A 19,021-nucleotide genomic window follows, 5' to 3' on the forward strand; every position below is an offset into this window, starting at 1 on the left:
AAACAGCAGCAGAACCACGTCCTGTTGGGATGCTCTGAGATTCCCCGATGGGCTGCTGTGGGTGCTCAGAACCGCCGGATGGTCCATGATGCTTAAGCAAATTACAAGGAGAGGAATGAAATTCACAGTTCTCTGCTGCAAAGACAGTGAGTCATAAATGGAGAGGTAACGCTCATTGGCAAAGAAATGTGAAATTTCATCAAGGGTAGTGTAACCTGACGAAGTGCAGATTACAGCAGTGGAATAGCAGTGGCCACTCAGGCCACTGCCATCCGGCTTGAGTGATAATTGCTCACAGGTCTGATTTATGATGAAGCAGAAGGCATTCAAAGATATCTTGAAAGAGAGAAAGAAAGGTGAGAGAGAGGTTTACTGCAGCTGGCAACAGCTTAACTGCATTTATGTTAAGCTTCTAAAAAGGTTTCTTAGTATGCTGTTATCTTCAAGTAAGGAGAGAAAGTTTGACATTTAATTTGTCCGCCCTCTCCCTTTCCCAGCTTCCCTCTTCTTTTGTTGCATTTGTTATGGTAAAAACAAACTTTCCCTTCAAGGTTTTTCAAAGGAGAAGGTTATCTCCTCTGAATTGTCATCCTAAGGAGAGTAGGGGGAAATACAGTGTTGTATTCATTCAAGAAACTGATTAAAATTCATATCCTCTGTTCAGCTTCCCCCTTCCCCTCCCACCCTATAAAACACACACACACACACACACACACACACACACACACACACACACGTGGATCTGACTGCTTGCAGTCACAGAGCATGGAAATTTGAAATCATGTTGATGACCCTCTTGTTGGAAATAAAACCAAACTCAGACTCCATCTCATGTTTTCCACATCACAATGTATACGTATGTACTTTCTCTTTGCTCATTTAGGAAATACATACATACACATACATGCACACCCTCTAGGTAAAAAGAGGGAAGAAAGAGCAAGCAAGATTAAAAACCTTAATCTCTTCTTTTACTAATTAGATGAAGAACAAAAAAAGGCTTGTTCAGAGTCCACAGCAGGTTGACCACATTATTGTATTATCAATGTGCTGGTGAGTTAGTTAAACTTCAGGCTTTTCAGTTGCCTGCTTATTTATCTTTATTTATTTATTTTTTTCCTCAGTGCTTTTTGCATCGGCTTGTAGACATACTACATTCCCTGAGGCCCTCTTTGTGTGCAGGATTCAGTAGCTTGGTAATAAATATGTCCCACACAAAGACAGGGTGTCTGGGGTCTCATTTGCCTGCTTATTCTAGCTGTTCAGTAATCAGAAGAGCAGGTAATGCCAGGACACTGGTGACCTGCTAGGATCAGCTCAGCATCACTTTGCTATCAAGAAGAAAACAAAGGTGACTTATTTTGCCACCTATCAACACATAATCTGAAAGTTCACAAGGATGACAAGCACAGACCATACAATCCCATCGTGTCTAAAACCCAGAGACTCTTCTGACCTCTGTAAATGGACTTAATTCCTTTAGTTCTTTAACGTTCTGTTTCTATGAGGCTTAGTCAGCTTAAATTTTAAATGACAAAGGCAGGTCTTTATGTTCCTTAAATGGTGAAAATTAGTAAAAGCTTATTTTGGTTAGGACTAAGTTTAATACAGTTAGAGCACTCGTTCTTGGAGAATAGTAGCTGTCTCAACAGCAGGACAGCCTGAGAATGCTGTCTAAAGGGTTTGTGTTGCACTTTTTAATTGATTGTGGCTAGGTTTTCCTACAACAGCTGTGTAAACTCAGCCTTAGAGGAGTCCATCCAAAGTAAGTAACACCCAGGGAGCAGCACCGCTGTTACAAATCCCCATGTAAATTGCAAATATAATGCGCATGGAACTTAAGAAACATGCTACTTTTTGAAGATACAGTAGGCTATTCTTTATCTAAGTTCCTTTCATTCCAGAAAGGTAATATTGTCAGAAATATTATTTTTACACTTCCAGAAAAATGTCCATCTAAACTTTCAAATTCAAGCTGGAAACAGCTAATATGCATGGGCATCTTTTAGGGCTTTGACTTTTGTGTTAGATGGATTACAAGCCATTCTTTGATTTTCTTTATTTCTAAATAATTTAGAACATTTAATGTCCAAATTTTTATTGTATGTACCTATAATATCAGCAGGTACATAATTTTAAGGAAAAAGAGATTTTTCAGATGTGGACCTTTTCATTTTTTCTTTTTATATATGTCAAGTCCAGAAGGCATTTTACTTTACCTAAAATTACCCAAAGTAACTAAGGTATGAATGTCTCCATTTCCTAGAATGCTAGAATGCTTTGGATTGGAAATGCCTGTAATCATCACCTCGTTCCAACCCCCTGCCATGGGCAGGGACACCTTCCAGAAGACCAAGTTGCTCCAGGTCCCATCCAACCTGGCATTGAACACTTCCAGGGATGGGGCAGCCACAGCTTCTCTGGGCAACCTGTTTCCGTGCTTTATCACTCTCATAATAAATAATTCTTTCCTTATATGAAATTTAAATCTATCCTTTTTTAGTCAAATAACATTATCCCTTGTCCTATGAGTACAAGTACGTATCTCCATCTTCCTCATAGTCGCCTTTAAGCATCAAAAGGTCACACGCCTTCCCTTCTGCAGACTAAATAGCCCTGTCTCTCTGAAACATCTCAGGATGTTTCCATTCAGAAACCTTAAAACTTCCTGATTTTAGGATTTCAGCACTACTTGAAAAGTTGGCTGGCTTGTGGTATCTTGGTGGACCTTAAGAAGCACTGATTAATTTTTTCAGTTTTCTTATGCATACTGGTATGTAGGTATACATGCATAGGACTCAGGAGAAGCCAAGAACTGTCTGAAGGCATCCAGTCTTTAATGTGGTTGTACTAAGGAACTTAACAATTGCTGTGGTGGATCAGAACATGCAGTCCCTGACAAGGGTATGGGGAGAAGAAGCATGAGCAAGTGGGGCTGTAGAGAGGATATTGGCCAGCTGAGAAAGGTTGAGCACTAGCCAAGGATGTAGATGTAGGTGATTAGCTCATTAGTGGCAACTTTCTTCCGTTTCAACCAGAAAATGACATGAAAAATACATTTAAAAAAATCAAGTGTCTTTAGGGAATGGTGTTCAGTAGGAGCACATCAACCTGACCATTGCTGCCCACGTCCCTTCAGCATCCACAGCTGTGGCACTGGGGACATTAACATGTACATCTCTGCCCAGTGCAGGTCTGAGGTAGGGAAATGGCTGTTGTACAGAGTGACATAGAACAGATTTGGAAAGATATATGAAATCTGTGGAAAGTTGACATCCAAATTCCTTTGAGCACACTGGCTATGTTGCCTCATATCAAAGCTGAAATGTGTGACTTCTTCCAGCTCCTCCATCAGTGAACAGACATTCCATGAGAAGTGTGCTTTTGTTGTTTGGTGGGGTCTGGTGTGTTTCTCTAAGCTGATTGTATCAGGCAGACAGGAAGGCTGGATGTAGTCACTTTAAAAAGCCTCTGCACATGGGAGCCACAAAATCCCAAATCAACTCTGATTTGGGGAATTTTAGTATTCTCAAATACTAAGAAAATTTTTGAGACCAGAGCATGGATTTTATTTAATTCTAACAAAAGTAAAGCAATACCAGAAAATTGTAAGAATATCTAAAACTGGACTCTCTGGTCCTGTAAATGACTTTGGTGACCCTGGAGGTAACATCTGCTGAAGTATCTCTGGGAAAGATCTAATACAGTTTGGAGTCTCATCACCCACCTCTGAATATATGTACCCCAGTTTCTTTGGTTTCTCCCTCAAATACATCCCTTTTACACAAACTTGTTGCTCACCACTGCTTAACCAGTTCTGCACCTTTTCTACCACTAAGGGCTCATTTCACAGAAGCAGCACTAGTGGAGGATCATGATGTCAGTCAACCAAAGTGACTTTGCTGCTGGAGAGAGAGGGAGAGGGGGGCGGCAGGCATGATTCTCAGTATTATTACACTTTTAATTCCAAGAGAAAGGTTAAAAGCTGTTTAAAGCTTGGATGGAGCAGCTCTTACCTCGGCACAGGTTACATTGGCAGTGGACAGGGAGGGAAATCCATGTTGGGTACATACATAAATATACTAAGATTAGATCCTGGGAGATGAGTGTGATTTCTCAATGATCCATGATTTTGGTGGAAATCATCAGGGTCAGTTGGCCCCCAATAGCTTCTTCTGCACTGTGGGATCTGCATGAATGAGCTGCTTAACCTACAAAATCCATGGTCGCAGAGTTAATGAAGATTCTTGTATTGCTTTTGCCACTTTGTCTTCTTTGGAGTGCTGGACAATTTGAAGCAGTAAATCCCCCTAAGATTTTCATATTCATTTCTGGCTATATCTGGGCCTCCTGATTTGTAACCTATTTTCTCTATTTTTTGATTTTTTAATTTTTTTAAAAAATCTTTAAAAAGCAGCCTCAAGCTGTTAAATGCAATCAGTGTAATTTACCTCCCTTTCCTATCCTTCAGTAAGAACTTTCTACTTTTTTATTCAATGATTTGGCCCAAATTTAAGAAGATGAATCCTTCATAAAAAGGCTGCTGGGGACTCCTATAGCCTTATCTGTTTTTTGTCAAATAGTTTAGTTTTATGTAAGTGGTACATTTCTGGAAATTTACAGTGAGTAACTGACCAGACCATCTGCCACTGCTGCTGCTATGGCTGGATTTCCTCAGGATCTAGAGGGAAGTCATCTTCTAGAAACATAGGGCACTTTCATCTTCTAGAAACATAGGGCACTTTCTGTTGAAAGTTTTTAATCTGCCTGTGAGTGCTCAGCGTTTCTTTCTTTTGTATCCGTGATGTGGTTGGTGCTGCAGAGTCTGCCACACAGCGACGGCTGTTCTCAGACTCATCCAGCAGCCCAGTGTGACCAGCTGAAAGGCTGAATGCAGCATCAGCCTGCTTTGCATCTGGCAGCGCTCCTCTGATCTTTGGGTCCAAATTCAGACACAGCAGTTTTCCTGTAGGAGTCCTCCTCAAGCACAGGGTTAGGTGTTTACAGCACCAGGACAGAAAGTACAGAGAGATCAAACTGCAGCAGGGAGGCCAAAAGACACTGAATATTAAAAGGATTTTGAAGAAGGAATAGTATCATGTGAGGCGTCTTAGAAGTGGAGAATTTTCAGGAATCTGACTGAGGAGAGCAAAAGAACCTTTGATAATGTAATCTGAATAATTGATATTTTTTCTCATCTGAAAACTAACAATAAATTCCAATTAAATTCAGTTTTCTTTTATAGAAGGCTTTCATTTTTCTTTCCAAAAAAGCTTGTGAACAGAGGATCTATTCTCTTGCTGTGTTTTGTCCTTGCACAGTGCTTTGTATTGCTTCTTTTTTACTACTCAAGCAAGTGTGTTAAGTAAGAATAGCAATTAATCTCTGCATCCTTTATCAGAGATTTGCAGAGTCCATTAGCAGTCAGTGTTACTCATAATGGTAATTCATAATTACAGAAGGGAAACAGGATTCGGAAGATATAGCCAATCAATTTCCAAGTGTCTTTTAAAAAGTTTTAAATATTCTTTGTTATTGCGTTTCCTATTAAAACTTCTTTAACATAATCACCCTCTTCCCCCTCCTTCCCTTGCCAACACTACAGAAATTTAGTAAAAAACATCCTAAGGAGAGGAAAGGTTTAAAAGATATTTCATTTAGCAATGCTTTTAAAAAATATTTTTTAGTAAAATAATATTTTTTAAAACAGTAGTGATGATTAAGTGAAGTGCTTTGAAAAAAACATTTTGAAAATCAGTTTTACATAATTTTTCAATTAATTTGTCCTCTGATTCTGGTGCTCAGAATTCAGCCTGAGAAACTATAATCATAATTCCTCTCTTGTAATTTTAGTTAGAAAACTAAACAAGAAACTTATTAACCATAAGTTTTCAATTTAGATAGACACATTCAAGCCACCAGGTTTTGAGTCATCCTGAGGACATTTCTCTTCTTCCACTCATTGTGGCTAGAGCTGTGTCCAACTATGGGTCCCAGAAGCCTGAGAGGTTAGTGTGGAGATGACCATTTTGGCTTGATTTTCAGAGTTGACATCCACTCAAACTCACTGAAACCTTCCAAAAATTCACTGATGTACTTGAAAATTTTTCCTCTCATCTTTCCTCTGAATTTTTCTCTGATGTAAAGGGGACAACAAGGTTCAGGTTTTGAGTTTCCAAGCATCAGCCATTGCGTTTTAGACCCTGAAGATCAAGTAAGAAGCTGTTAACTGGCAGCTGTGAGGAGGATCAGATCATGAATTATTCCTGTTCTTATTCACTGAGCATTGAAGCCATCCTGTTGAGTTTTTGTTCCTCCTGTTTCACTCTTCCTTCTAGGAGGAAAGATCAGAGACATGTCAGTGTGTGAGCTGCAGATCTTTCAGAGGACACGAGGCTCTAGAAGTGCCCACTTACCTTGTTGTCCCTTAAGCTCTTGCTTCATTAATTCACTTTGCATCCTGAGAATATTTGTTGAATCTGGAAGTTGTTTGGCTTCAGGATGAGCCAAAGGTGAGAAGCAAATCATTTGCTATAGGACTAGATTCTTATCGCTGGTATCAGTGGGAGGCATTTGGATTAGATTCCTCGCATAGCCAGGGTCAAATCCTGACCCAGCTCGAATCCTTTTGGCTCTGACAGAGGGATGTTTGGTCAGGAGAGGATAATATGAATACACAGAGAGGTAGGTTGGGGGCTTTTGGGAGGTTCTTTTGCAAGGAATAAATATCTCAGAAAGAATAAAGTGAAGTTATGATTGTCACATTCAGTGAAGGGCAGCAATGAAACAAGTCACCTTTCCAGGCCAGGGAACACACTGAATCAGTTAAAGCAGATTTATAGCTTTTTAGCTGTGATAAAGCCGTATCAGTGTGTATATGAATTTACATAGGAGTAGGAGGCTTTTTTTCTTTCTTTTAATTCAAGCCACATTGGAAAGTGTGCACAAAGGAGCTCCACTCTGAGGAAAGACAACTGGAACAAATTATATGCATTCAGACTTGTTAAACAGAATTGGCAGCAGAAATATTCCTGGTAACCTGAGCATTACAGCAGCATTGGTATAGTTAAGGTTATGTCACCATTTCCATTAGAAACCCCTACTTTCAGGAGTTTATATCTGCAAAAAAAAAAAATCACTGTGGGTTGAAACTTGACAAGCTGTGCAAGGTCTCATCTGAAATGGATTTTTTTTTTACTTTTTTACAAAATTGGGGAGAAAAAGCTGTTTGAAGAGTCAAGCTACAAGAGCACAAACAAAAATAGCAGTATTCTGGCTTTGATCCTTTTTGACGTTAAAAAACCCTGTTTCTTTCTTTATAGTGTAACTATCAAATATACAACAAAATCTTCCTCTGAAGAAGGAATTAATCATTACACTATTAAAGGAAATGAAACATTAATTTATAGCCCATTAGATGATTTTTCACTGCAGGACTGCCAGTGTTTTGGTCTACCTCAGGTTATACTGAGAGATTTGTGACTAACATGAAACAAAGCCCCCAAAGCAGTAGATTCTGTGTGGAAAAAATGCTTTCAGGGCAGCTTTAGAAGAACAAAACATTGAAGACAGAGTTGTCCAGAGATTGGAGTGAGTACTAGGAATTCAGCTTTCTGATTTCTGCCGCAGGCTTCTCAGATACAAAACTTTACCTCAGTTTTTTCAGTTGCAAATGAGAGCTGTAGCAAACCTTAGGATTCAGTATCCTTCTGAACTGTTTCTTTAGCTGTATGGTATTACTGCAACTAGACATGGTTTACACTGTGGTGAACAAGTAGACAAGAAGGGACCTGTGGCTCCAAACTTGCAGACGTCAGGTTTCAGAGAATAAGCTAATCTTTTTTCTAAATCTTTTCGGATTTTTGCGTGCCCAACATTGAAGTTTTGTGTCTGGGTGTGTATCACCTCTGAGCTGAAGGGTCTGTGTATGGTCTCAGTTCCCGCAGTGCCTTCTACACTTTGAAAAGTCATAACTGATGTTCATCAGAACTTTTTCCACTCACCAGATAAAAGCTGCTGTGGAAGTGCAGAGTATTATAAAATACAGGAAGGAAGTCTGAAGCTCATGTACTCATGGCTGCGTTGTGTTTTTACTGTGAAATGGATCTCTCAGTTGGGAATGAGCTCAAACTTTGTGAAGGCTTGTTCCATTAGCTGTTTGCAAGCCATATGTCTCCATTTTTAAATGAGGACCTGGGGGCTTTGAACTTTATTTATAAGTTGAAGTTTGCTGGTCACTGTTAACTGGTGATTAATTTGTAAGGGAGAAGATGCCAGAAGTCTCACTCTGACCTGTGTGTTCTTTCAAACTAAACATCCAATAACTGCATAGCCTCAGAAGATGAATCCCCCACTTCCTCCCATCGTTTCTGTGCTTTGCATTATTCACTGTGTTTATTGTAACACACTATTAATCTCAACCACAGCTTTCAAACCATCATGTGACCCCAACAAATTCTTCAGCTAAAGCAATGATAGCTTTAGGTATTTGGGGTGGAAACTTTTGGGGCTCTGAGTAGAAGGGAAAGGATCAAGTTAAAAAATATTTGAGGCAGTAATTCAGAGGAAAAAGCGTTTTCTGTGGATCCAGTGTGATTTTTCTGAAAAGTGATACTTGAAATATGACATGAGAGGATCATGCAGCTTCTTGCTTTCAAATTTCCTTTGAAATTGCTTCCCATGTACACCTGGGTGCAAAGCAGTAGGATATTTGTTCAAGGGACGGCAGTCCTTAACCAGCCTTAACAGCAAGACCAAGCCCATAGTACCCATGCTTGGTAGTAAAGCTGATGTGCCAGGCAGTTATGGCACAGAATAAACTTTTGTTATGAAGAGCTGTATATGAAAGACTGTCACAGTTCTTTAAGAGTCATTTGGGTTAAGCCTTTGAGGACTATAAGCCTCAGTGTACACACCTGATATAAAAATTAATTTTCATGGCAGTTTAGAAAACACCAGAATCTGAAGAGTTAAAAGTTTTGTTTGTTTTGAAGTCCTGCCAAATGAATTGAGAGAAATGACCCCAAAAGAGATGGAATAGTTGGCACAGTGCTTTAAGTGCATGATTGACATTAGCTCGAAATCCAAGACTGCAAGGCCTATGTTTTGTAGTAAGCAGTGCCTGAAAATCTGGAGTCAACACCAGTCAAAGGGAGTCAACACCAGTCAAAAAACTGGTGACCAGTGGCAGTTGGTGACCTTGGCTAAGTGACCTCGATGCTGGTGCTTGACTCTTACATAAATAAAATGGGCGATCATCACTACTATTTGTGCCTTAGAAGTTTTGGAGATTTTCTTAATTTCAGATTGAAAATGAAAAATACTTTTGTATTCCCTCTCTATGCAGCTGATAAATCCACAGTGTCTCAGGGCTTTACTGCTGGCTTTTAACATGTGCTGTCTCTGGAGGTAGGGGATGGTGATGCTGCCAAGTTTAGGCAGCCTTTTTGTAACACATCTTCAGTCTGCCCTCACTTTTAACAGGAAAGGTTTAATAGATGTTTTTTCTCTTTCCATGTAATAATTAGGTCTGTTAATGGCAGCCTAGTAGTTTGGGCCTTTTCCATATAAAGCAGAGAAAGTGCAGCAAAAAGATAAAATGTAATATCGTATGACAGAAGATGATAAAATTCAGATGTAGTGTATGGTATTTCTGTTTACAAGAAGTCAGCTAATACTGACATCATTAAGGTTGGAAAAGACTCCAGGGTCACTGCATCCAACCATTAACCCAGCACCATCATGTTCTCTACTAAACCATTTGCCCAGGTGCCACGTGAAGGTACCTGCTGAACACTTCCAGGGATGGTGATGCCAGAAAATCTCTGCCAAATGGCAGAGACCTCATATCTTAATCTACTACTTTCCACCACTAACACACAAATGCATGTGGAAAACAATTGCTTAACAGAATGATGGTTGATGCATTTTTCCCCAGTTCACATGCCATTTAAAATTCTAAAACAAGCGAAGCTACTGAGACCCAAATCTTCCCCTTTTGCTCATTCATCAAGGGTCTTAAACACCAAGTAACCTTTTATTAGTAGGAATGGTCAAAATAAGGCTGGACTGGCCCTCATTAATTACCTCCTTGTTCCTGTTCTTTCACATTTTAGGACTTCAACATTACTCAGAAATTAACCTTACAAAATGTAGCAAGTGTGTTTGAGATGCCTTTCAGGGTAACCTGAAAGTTGCTACTCTAACCTCTTGTCTTTCTTACCTTTCCTAACTGATGTCCTAGAAAGGCAGTAAATCCATAGAAATCATAAAATACCTGGAGTTAGATGGGGTTCATACCTGCAGGTTGTGAAATATATTGGCCCTTTCTGGAGGATCTGAGCCTTTTTCTATTGTGCTAAATTTCTCTAGGTTTTCAGGGTATTTCTAGGTGTCCTGCCAATTTAGTCTCTTAATCATGCTGCCTTTCATTTTCTTTCAGTCTAAATAAGGCCCCTATTCTAGAGATAAAAACTGACCTCTCAGAATTATTGAGGTTAAGCAGGTTATAATTTCAGCATTTTGGACACCTCAGGATATTAGGTGTCTGGTAAGTACAGTAGGCTGCAAATAGGAAAAAGCATTCTGAAACCATAAGTGGCCATATTTCTCTCAGCATTTGGGAGGGAAGGGGTGTTGTGGTGGCCAGTCCTGTAAGATGAGAGTCTGTGTCATCATATGCACTATTCAAAATCAGCCAGCCATGACGGCTCAGGAATTGGACTCTAGGTTCTCCCACATGAGGGGAGAATTATGCTTTGTGACCTGCTTCAGAAAAATTAAAGTAGCGACACATGGCTCATTAGCATGACAGCTCTGGGAGTGGGCATGGGGTGTAATAAAGTGCTGCTGGACCTTGGAGTGCTCCGGCAGGAAAGCTGGCAAGTGTAAAATCGATGCTTTTGATACATTAGGTGGTAATGGAAGAAGCACAGCGCAGAAGTGGTATGATCAGATGATTTAGTTAGAGCCATAAATCTAGCGGCAGTATCGTGGCAACGTGATAGGACACAGCATTTCATAAGGAGCACAGCATAAAGATTCATGCATTAGTCAAGTCTGGGGTTAAAGCACATGTGGGTGGGAGTTGCATTACTGATACAAATGATAGAGTGGTTCATCCTTGCAAATACACTGAGTAAAACAAGGGCACTTGGTGGTAAATGAGCACTTTAGACAGAGGTGCCAGTATTTGCATTCTGTATGGATATTTCTGGTGTAAAATTATTCTGGTGAAATAGAAATCAGTATGGATTACTCCAGGTTAAAACTAATGCTTTCACACTGGCCCCTTTCTTGCCTTGCCCTGCCTGGCCAAGTGTGGAGATTTTGTAAAAATTCTCCGGAGTCACATTTCAGCAGTAAAAATACTGCTACTTGATGGTTGCTTGTGCTATGTTTTAATGTAAATCATCTCTTTTCCTTGCTACTCAGTTTACATAAATCCTGCCCAAATCACCTTAAACAACTTCCCTCCCTAAAACTGAATGGCTACATGGAACTATCAGAAGGATCTACATTTTACCTTAATTTAGGTACCTTGTTTTAAAATCAGTCCTTCTCTTAAATTACTATAATTTTTGGTGTCCTACTTAGTATTGCATTCACTTTTTCTACACTTCTCTAATAGTGAGAGACAAGTGAGCTTGGTATATCTTCATATATACAGTGAATACCTGAAGACAGGTCAGGTAAAACCTGGAAGAAGGGGCATTGCTTCCTGCCATTTAACGTGTGCTTGATTAGGAAAAGTATGATTAGGGCTAGCACAGAGGAGTACCATGTCAGAGGAGATAAAATAGATTTGAGTGTTTTTGTAGCATGAATTATAGAAACCCTTGCTGTTGCTGCCTGTAACTTTTCTGATAAACCAATGAAACTTGAAACAAGAGGTCGTCTCAAAGGGTAATAGCTTTCAGCCAAAATGTGCTTCAATCTACCAGACCACCCATTCTTTCGTTATCAATGAGGTCGAAATAATAGCAGTACTTGACACTTTTACACAGATGGGTAAAATCTATTGTCACTAGTAGATATTTCCAAAACCTAACCTATGTAACTATATATTGTGCCTTTCCCGTGTACATCTCTAAACATTTAGGAAACAGTCGGTCTCCTGATACCCCTTTGAATCAGATAAGTGTGATTATCTCCATTTTACGGAGGTCACAACTGACTAGCCTGAGGTCACCTGGGCATTTTGTGGTACCACCATGGTGGGATTCATTTCCCCTTGCTCTCCCATTTCTTTAACAACCAGTATACCCTGTTTTCTGCCCAAAGCTACACAAACACACCTAACACAATTGAAATGAGAACAAAATGATTTTTAAACATAGTGGTGGAATTTATAAAGTCAATTTACTTACCTATTTTAAAATTACATTCCAGTGTTTAGTCACATGAGTTTTGGAAGAGAGAATTTCAGCTTCTGCTGAATATTGTGGTAGCTTCAATTTAAAGCAGTTTGTTTTGTCTTCCATTTCTTTTCTGTAAAAACTCTTGAGCAGTTTACATCAGTGTCAGTTCATGGCAGAAGTTCCTCCAATCCATCTTGGGATAAAACACAAGCACTTCTCCAGCTGAACTGTGGATTGGTTGCTGTCACATGGAAAGTTGACTAAAGCCCTTCAATTTATGAAATGCTACATACTCCTCAAGAGATTGCCTAAATATTTTACTTCATGTCACTTTTTGTTGGAAACCAGAACCCATATTTTCTGTGCCATCCATTAAGTAGAACTTCTTCAAATTACTTCTGCTTCTAAATGAGAATTTGTATGTGCTAACTTTCATCTGAGGACTTCAAACATGTGTCGGGGTTCTTGCATCTTTTTCACTACTTCCCTCCATCTTGGCTTATCATAATATTTATGTGCAGAATTTAGAGGTGATCTTGAAGCTTTAATTTATTTTTTTCCCAAATTGTTATTTGCAGGGCAAAGAAGTAGTATCTAAGATTCTTTCAAAGAATGCGGGTAACTTTGCTCTGCTGTGGTGCTGAGAGTAGGATGCAGCCTTGTAGCATGCTACAATGATTGATAAATTATTGTGTACAAGAGGTAAAGATAATGTTTGAAGTTTTACAAAATAATTTCCCTGGAAGGGTTTTGGCACAGTAGCCATGTAAAACTTCATATAAACCAAGAAACGGAAAGAGAAAGGCTGTTTAGAGATTGGCATAAGTGACTTGCATGGCAGAAGGATAATCCCTGAACACACCTGTGCAGCAGAAACACAATGTGTGGATTAGTTTTGTACTTAATCTGTCACTCTGGCTTTACCCCTGTGGGCTGCCCAAGTGGTTTGTGCTCCCCAGCTCAAGTGTCACTGCAGCTTCAACAGCAGCCGTGTGAGCGTAGTGGGTTTGGATAGCAAACAATGCATGTTTGTTTGTTCACTTTGAGTCTGGTGTCCGAGGTGGAATTTTAATGGTGTGAAAAATAAGGAGAGGAAAGAGAAGATAATAACTTGAGCACCGAAACACAGCACTCAATACAATTTCTCAACCTTTGCATTCACATCTCCTGCCCTTCTCATAAGCACTGTCCCTTATCCCAGTAAAGTGGAATTCCTCTGTTAGTGCTGTTCTGCCAGAGAGTGGAGCATAAGGGGAGTCTAAAGTGCCTAGTCCTGCACTTACAATCCTTCCAGCTTGCCTTTGCACTTGCTGAATCACAGCTTCTCTTATATTACAAGTTTATTTCTGTTTTCCATTTTGTGCTCTGAGAGTTGAAAGTCCTGAACTGGGCAACTGCATGCCTGTAAAAAATGAGTTTTGTAATTTCAGAAAGGTTCTTCTTGAATCTTATAGTGCTCCATACAAAAGGAGGGAAACGAAACACAGAAAAGATGATAATGATCTGTCTGTGATTTCTGCCACTGCTGTGCATTTTGGAGGAAATGGCACACTTGGATGAAGTTATTTGTTGCAAAGGCCAGACTTCTGGCAGAAAAGAGAGCACTAAATTCCAACCTGCAAACATTAAAGAGAGAAGGAAGAAGAGTGTAGAAAAAGACCTAAAGGCATGGAAGAAAGTTTTGTTTCAAATATATTTGAGTTTCAGATTGGCTTGGTGTACTTCCTGTGGTGTTGGAGTGCTGTAAATTGGAAGCGCTCAGGTTGGAAACAGGTCTGAAGCACTGATTTCTGAGCCCAAACAGAGTTGTGCTTACTGCCAGACTGGTTTATTCAGCTTGCTGGATGGGAGCCAGAGGAACTGACCGCCCTGTGAGCTGAAACTAGTGCCAGCCAGCTAAAGAATAACATTGCTTTGACTGAAATGGCAACTGTTTGTTTGTTCTTCCAGCAAAAGGGGGGGAAAAAAAAAGCAGCTTTTAGTGCTGGTGGTGACAGAAAAGGTTAAAAATCAAAGAGAAAAAATCAATTATTGTGAAAGGTTAGGGGCAAATTTTTTTCCTTGGTTACACTTCTCTAGTTACTTGGTCTTCACTGGTTTGTAATTAAAAAAAAGGCTCTTCATTAGTTTTAACATACTGGTTTTTTCCTTCTTCTGCTAAAATATGGTAATTTTTATTATATGATAAATTGCTCTTACTGGTAGTGATTGTAATGTACAAAAGGCACTGTGCTGTGACAATGTAGGCACTGTCACAGCAGCATATGGTAGTTGTGGAGGTTACAAGGAATAGTTTTCCATGTGTTAACAGGAGAATGCTTCTCTGAGTAAATCAGCAGTCAAATGGGACTTAGGGCACAATCTGAAATCACTTTAGCAGGAGTTTAAGGTGAGCAAAATATGCAAGTTCAGTTTATTTTCAGATCTCTTTATTAAGTGCCTTGTGGAAAGGCTGGCTTTCCCCCCGATGCTGCTGTGGGCTGTCACACTGTGAGTTTGGGATGTTTCCCTTCTTGGTCTCAGTCTGTAGTGTACAGCAGCTCCCAAAGTGCTGTACTGCAGAGCCACTTGAGTGCTGAAACTGCCTGGGTTGGAGGACTTGCTGCTGCATTTCACACACACTGTTTGAGTTAGTCTTCTGGTTTATTTATCCTGAGAGCTTTCATACCACTTGGATGCTAAAAGCTGGCCCCATTGCACACGAGAGGCACTGGCAGAGAGCTGGCAGAGTCGTGCAGTGGAAATTGCTGGATTGTAGCTGGTCTAAGGTCAGGCTGGGAGCACCCAGCAAGCTCAGCTGGAGTCAAGTTACTGTCTTCTCCCTGTTTGTGCCACACTCATCCTCAGGGAGCATCCCCCTTGTCTTTTTCTTGTTGCCATGCAACTGTCAAAGCTGGTTTTTTTCCCACCAGTCTCTAATGTTTCTGGTAAGACAAACAGTACCAGTTAGGAGATATTACTGGTGATATTGGTAGCACTTTGTTTTCTGCATGTGTCAGGGCAAATCCTGCATTTGTTTTTGCTGCCTCTGGAAATGTTTGGTGTTTATTTTGTTACGCCAGCCCCATGAACTCCCCAATTACCCATTAACTCAGTCCAGCTAAAAGAAGATTAAAATAACATTTCCTGTGCTCTTTATTTTATTTTAAAATAAAAAATTTAAAAGAGTCCCTTGTATATGGGACAGGTACAGAGAAACAAATAGAAAAGATCCAAAACATACTATTAAAATAGACTGTAATAGTAATTTAAATAATGAAAGCTGTTTAAATATTATCAAAATTAATTACCTTTTTAAATTTCAGAAACTTTTAAGAAGTCATGTCAGTCACATGTGTTTTGGGGGTCTGCCTCTGTTTTGAGAAAGTTTACCCAATGCTTTTGGGTTCAGTAGGGCACAAGAGCTGGTAAGGACAGGTCAGTTGTTCCCGTTATTGGAATGAAGACTGCAAAGAGGAACATGGAAGATGGTATTTTTCATTTCCATTTTCCAGATACTGTTGGAGGGGAGCATCATTTGATGCAGATACCCTGAAACTCAGTGACAGTTTCAGAAATTAGAGGTGTTGTAGAGAAGCATGAAAGGAGATTGAGTTCTCTGATTCATTTTTTTCTTTAATGGTCCTGGAAGATCTCATCTGCCCTTTGTATTCCAGGAGTATCACCTGGGTGCAGTCCAAGTTGTTTGGTCCTTCCAACCTATACTGTCTATACAGCTATACTGTCAACTTTCCTTCTGTCTCCCAGAGAGACTTTGGGCCTGCTCCCACTGTGTGTGACACTCCAAGGTTAAATTTGAGTCACAGTTTGCCTGTTTGGAGGTGCTGTGGTTTCTTACACTTCCTCCCTGGCAAGGATGAATGGGCTTCTGCAATACCATGGGTTCCACTTCACACTCCACTAAGGGTTAAATTGTATTTCTGTGTGGTAGTAAGCTCCAGCACAATTCAGCTTTACTCCAGGTGAGTGAAAGGACAAAGATTTGGCCCATTGAATTATACTGCTCCTTTTCAGCCATGTGCCAGGAGAGATTCCTCCTTGTGTTAGAAGTGCTCTGCTTTGGAATTGACATTCTGGGTATTTAGAGGGGAGGCAGAATGACAGGCTAAGCACCAGCATTGCTAATACCTCAAATAAATGTTTTTCTGATTAATTAAAATAAATTGGCATAACAAGAAACACAGTGTGCGTCCTCAAAAGTGCAAAGTTGTTTTCTAATGCAGCTTCCTGTTAGAGCAAGTGCTTTAATTATCTCTGTTTGTGCTAAAAACCAAATTTGTTTTTTCTTAGAAATCAACATTGCTTGATTCCCATTGCTGCTTAAAAGGCAGCAGTGTAAAAGGCACTTGTCTTGAGCTATGAAATGTGTTTTCCCCTGTGCACACAGACTGGTCCCTTCAGTCTCCCTTGGGAGTGACCTAAGCACAGCTCTAGGTAAAGAACTTTATAATCTGTGTTTGTACAGAATCATTCTCTTGGTTTCCATTCTTTTATTATTTAAACATAATAAGCTTCAGCAGTTCATGAGCAGCACATTGAAAGACAAAGAGTTGTGACAGTAGAAAAAGCAGAAGATTTTCCTCATTCAATATAGAGCCTAAAAAAGGAATGAAAGGGTTCACTGGACGTGTCAGTAATAAAATAGTCCCATCACTATCAGTAGGAATGGGCAGAGTTGTGTTCTTATAGTAGTTACTGTAGGTGCCAATTCCTTACACAAAACATTAATACACAAATATATTTCTTAATATTTCTAGATTTCAGATCAGGATGAAAATAAATTTACTAATTGCTTTTTTGTATGCAGAGTGTTAAGCAAGTTGCTAAATGCTTCCTCCTTCGCTATGAGCAACAGTGTTTATGTATTTGAGTTACACTAGGCTGTCCTAATAAACTAGTCATGTAGTACCTTATTAGATGCTATCAGGTTTTGGGCTGGATCCATCCCTGAACTGGAAACCTCCCAGGAATTTTTGCGGATCTTTCTTGGATTGCTGCTGGTACTTCCTGAATTATGAGTTCTTGTTAGCAGTCAGTGCAACAAAATAGGGCACAAACCAAAACCTTGACCACTTTTTTATGGTCCCTTAAAGATCATGTCATCTTTGTAGTACATGGATATTAACTTCTCTGTTCTAATTACATTCCAATTTCAGTAATTCTACTCCACCCCTCCAGATTTTCTCTTTGTAATTGGTTCAAGTAGTCTTCTTCCCCCCCCCCTTTTGTATTCAAAACTTTTGGTTTACTGTTCAGTGGAGTGAAACATAGTAAACTGGGTTGCCCAGGAGATGAGACTATGAAGCCAGGTGGTCCCTTTTTATCTTGCAGTGCTCTATCTTAGGCACCTGTGATGGATTTCACTGTCTCCAGTGTCTCTTTACCTACTGCATAACAGGGTGGGGAGGAGCAATTAATTCCGTTGTCACAGAACACTCTATTATCATCATCTCCAAGCAAATGCAAAGCAGTGTTGTCTTAACAGTTGGAAAGCACCTGGCCACTATGTGACAGTGGCTGCCTTTCAGACAGCCTCAAAATCCAGTCCCATTGCAGCTAAGCTACCTTTAAAATCTTTGCAGATTTGCAGTAGAAGTCAGTGGTTATACTGTATATCGAAAAAACAAATGTCAGAATAGGAAAGTTTCTGTTGTATAAAATAAATTTTTTCTAATGCTCTTGATTATGCATCCCAGCTGTCCTTATTTTGCAAGTCCAATGATTTGAGATTTTGTAAAAATGTTTGTTTATTGTTTTTTTCCTTCTCCTGCCTCGTACACACACCAGGAATTCTTTCTGTATGATAGCTCAGCTTTTATTTCCAGCAAAATAAAAGAAAACAAACCACAGCTAATTGGCTCTTTGTTCTCAATTTTTTGACAAGTGAGAAACACTGAGATCAGATTGTAGTGCATATCCTGCAGCAGTCATATGGAGCCTGAGTTAGGGAATCACGAATTCTCCATAATAGACTCCCAGTTGCCATCACACTGCCTATGTTTGGGGTATTTGTGTTTATATGTGCTGTGCCCCAAATGCTTCCTCTCACAGTTAAAGGGATAACCTATGGCTTCCCAATGTGATGTGGAAAACAGCATTCAGCATTTAAACTTTGTTGCTATTTTATGACTTTTTCTTTGCTTTATTTCCTAGCTTTTGGGACATGGAGTGTTTGAACCATTTGCTAGGAAATGGTGAGGGTTTGGGTAGTACTTCTAAGGCTGAACTCAGCCCAGAACACTCACCAATATATGACCTGCTGTTGTCTGAGAGCTGGCAATTACTACATCAGCATTTTTCCATTGCTTGCTGTTCTGGAGGGTCTGTTCTACTCAAGTGTATGTAAAAGTGGAATTACTGCTGTCTTCATTAAGAATGGACAAGGCCCAAACGCTGGGTAATCAGAGAGGGAAAACATTTCTCTCCATAGATTTGGGACAGTCACTGCTATAAATTGCCTCTGCCCAGCCATACCTTGTAAAAGTCAATGGACATTTCGCTGCTGGGGAGAACATTGCATCTGATAGACCATGTAATTCAGAAGTTACCCATTACATTCTGTTCGCCTTTGTGCAGGACAATGTGCCCCAGCTATGTTGTTAAAACAGTGGAAACTCCAGTGGAACCAGAGGTGAAATTCCACAAGGGTTTAGTTGAAGTCC

The 19,021-nt window shown here is 39.8% G+C and overlaps 1 protein-coding gene and 1 long non-coding RNA gene across 6 annotated transcripts in view; one reads left to right on the top strand and one right to left on the bottom strand.

Annotated features, from left to right (window-relative positions):
- The window catches only part of TENM4 (teneurin transmembrane protein 4), a 1,355,518-nt gene that overhangs the window by 1,101,420 nt on the left and 235,077 nt on the right, over positions 1-19,021 (top strand). The gene's annotated exons all lie outside the window — the stretch shown is intronic.
- On the bottom strand, positions 16,827-17,341 carry LOC111925385 (uncharacterized). Its single transcript, XR_002862216.2, has 2 exons — positions 17,269-17,341; positions 16,827-16,956 (listed from the first exon to the last, which is right to left on the bottom strand). It is a non-coding gene; the product is annotated as an uncharacterized LOC111925385 (long non-coding RNA).

This window comes from Cyanistes caeruleus, chromosome 3, assembly GCF_971803275.1.
Source record: "Cyanistes caeruleus chromosome 3, bCyaCae1.hap1.1, whole genome shotgun sequence".
Classification (NCBI taxonomy): Eukaryota; Metazoa; Chordata; class Aves; order Passeriformes; family Paridae; genus Cyanistes; species Cyanistes caeruleus.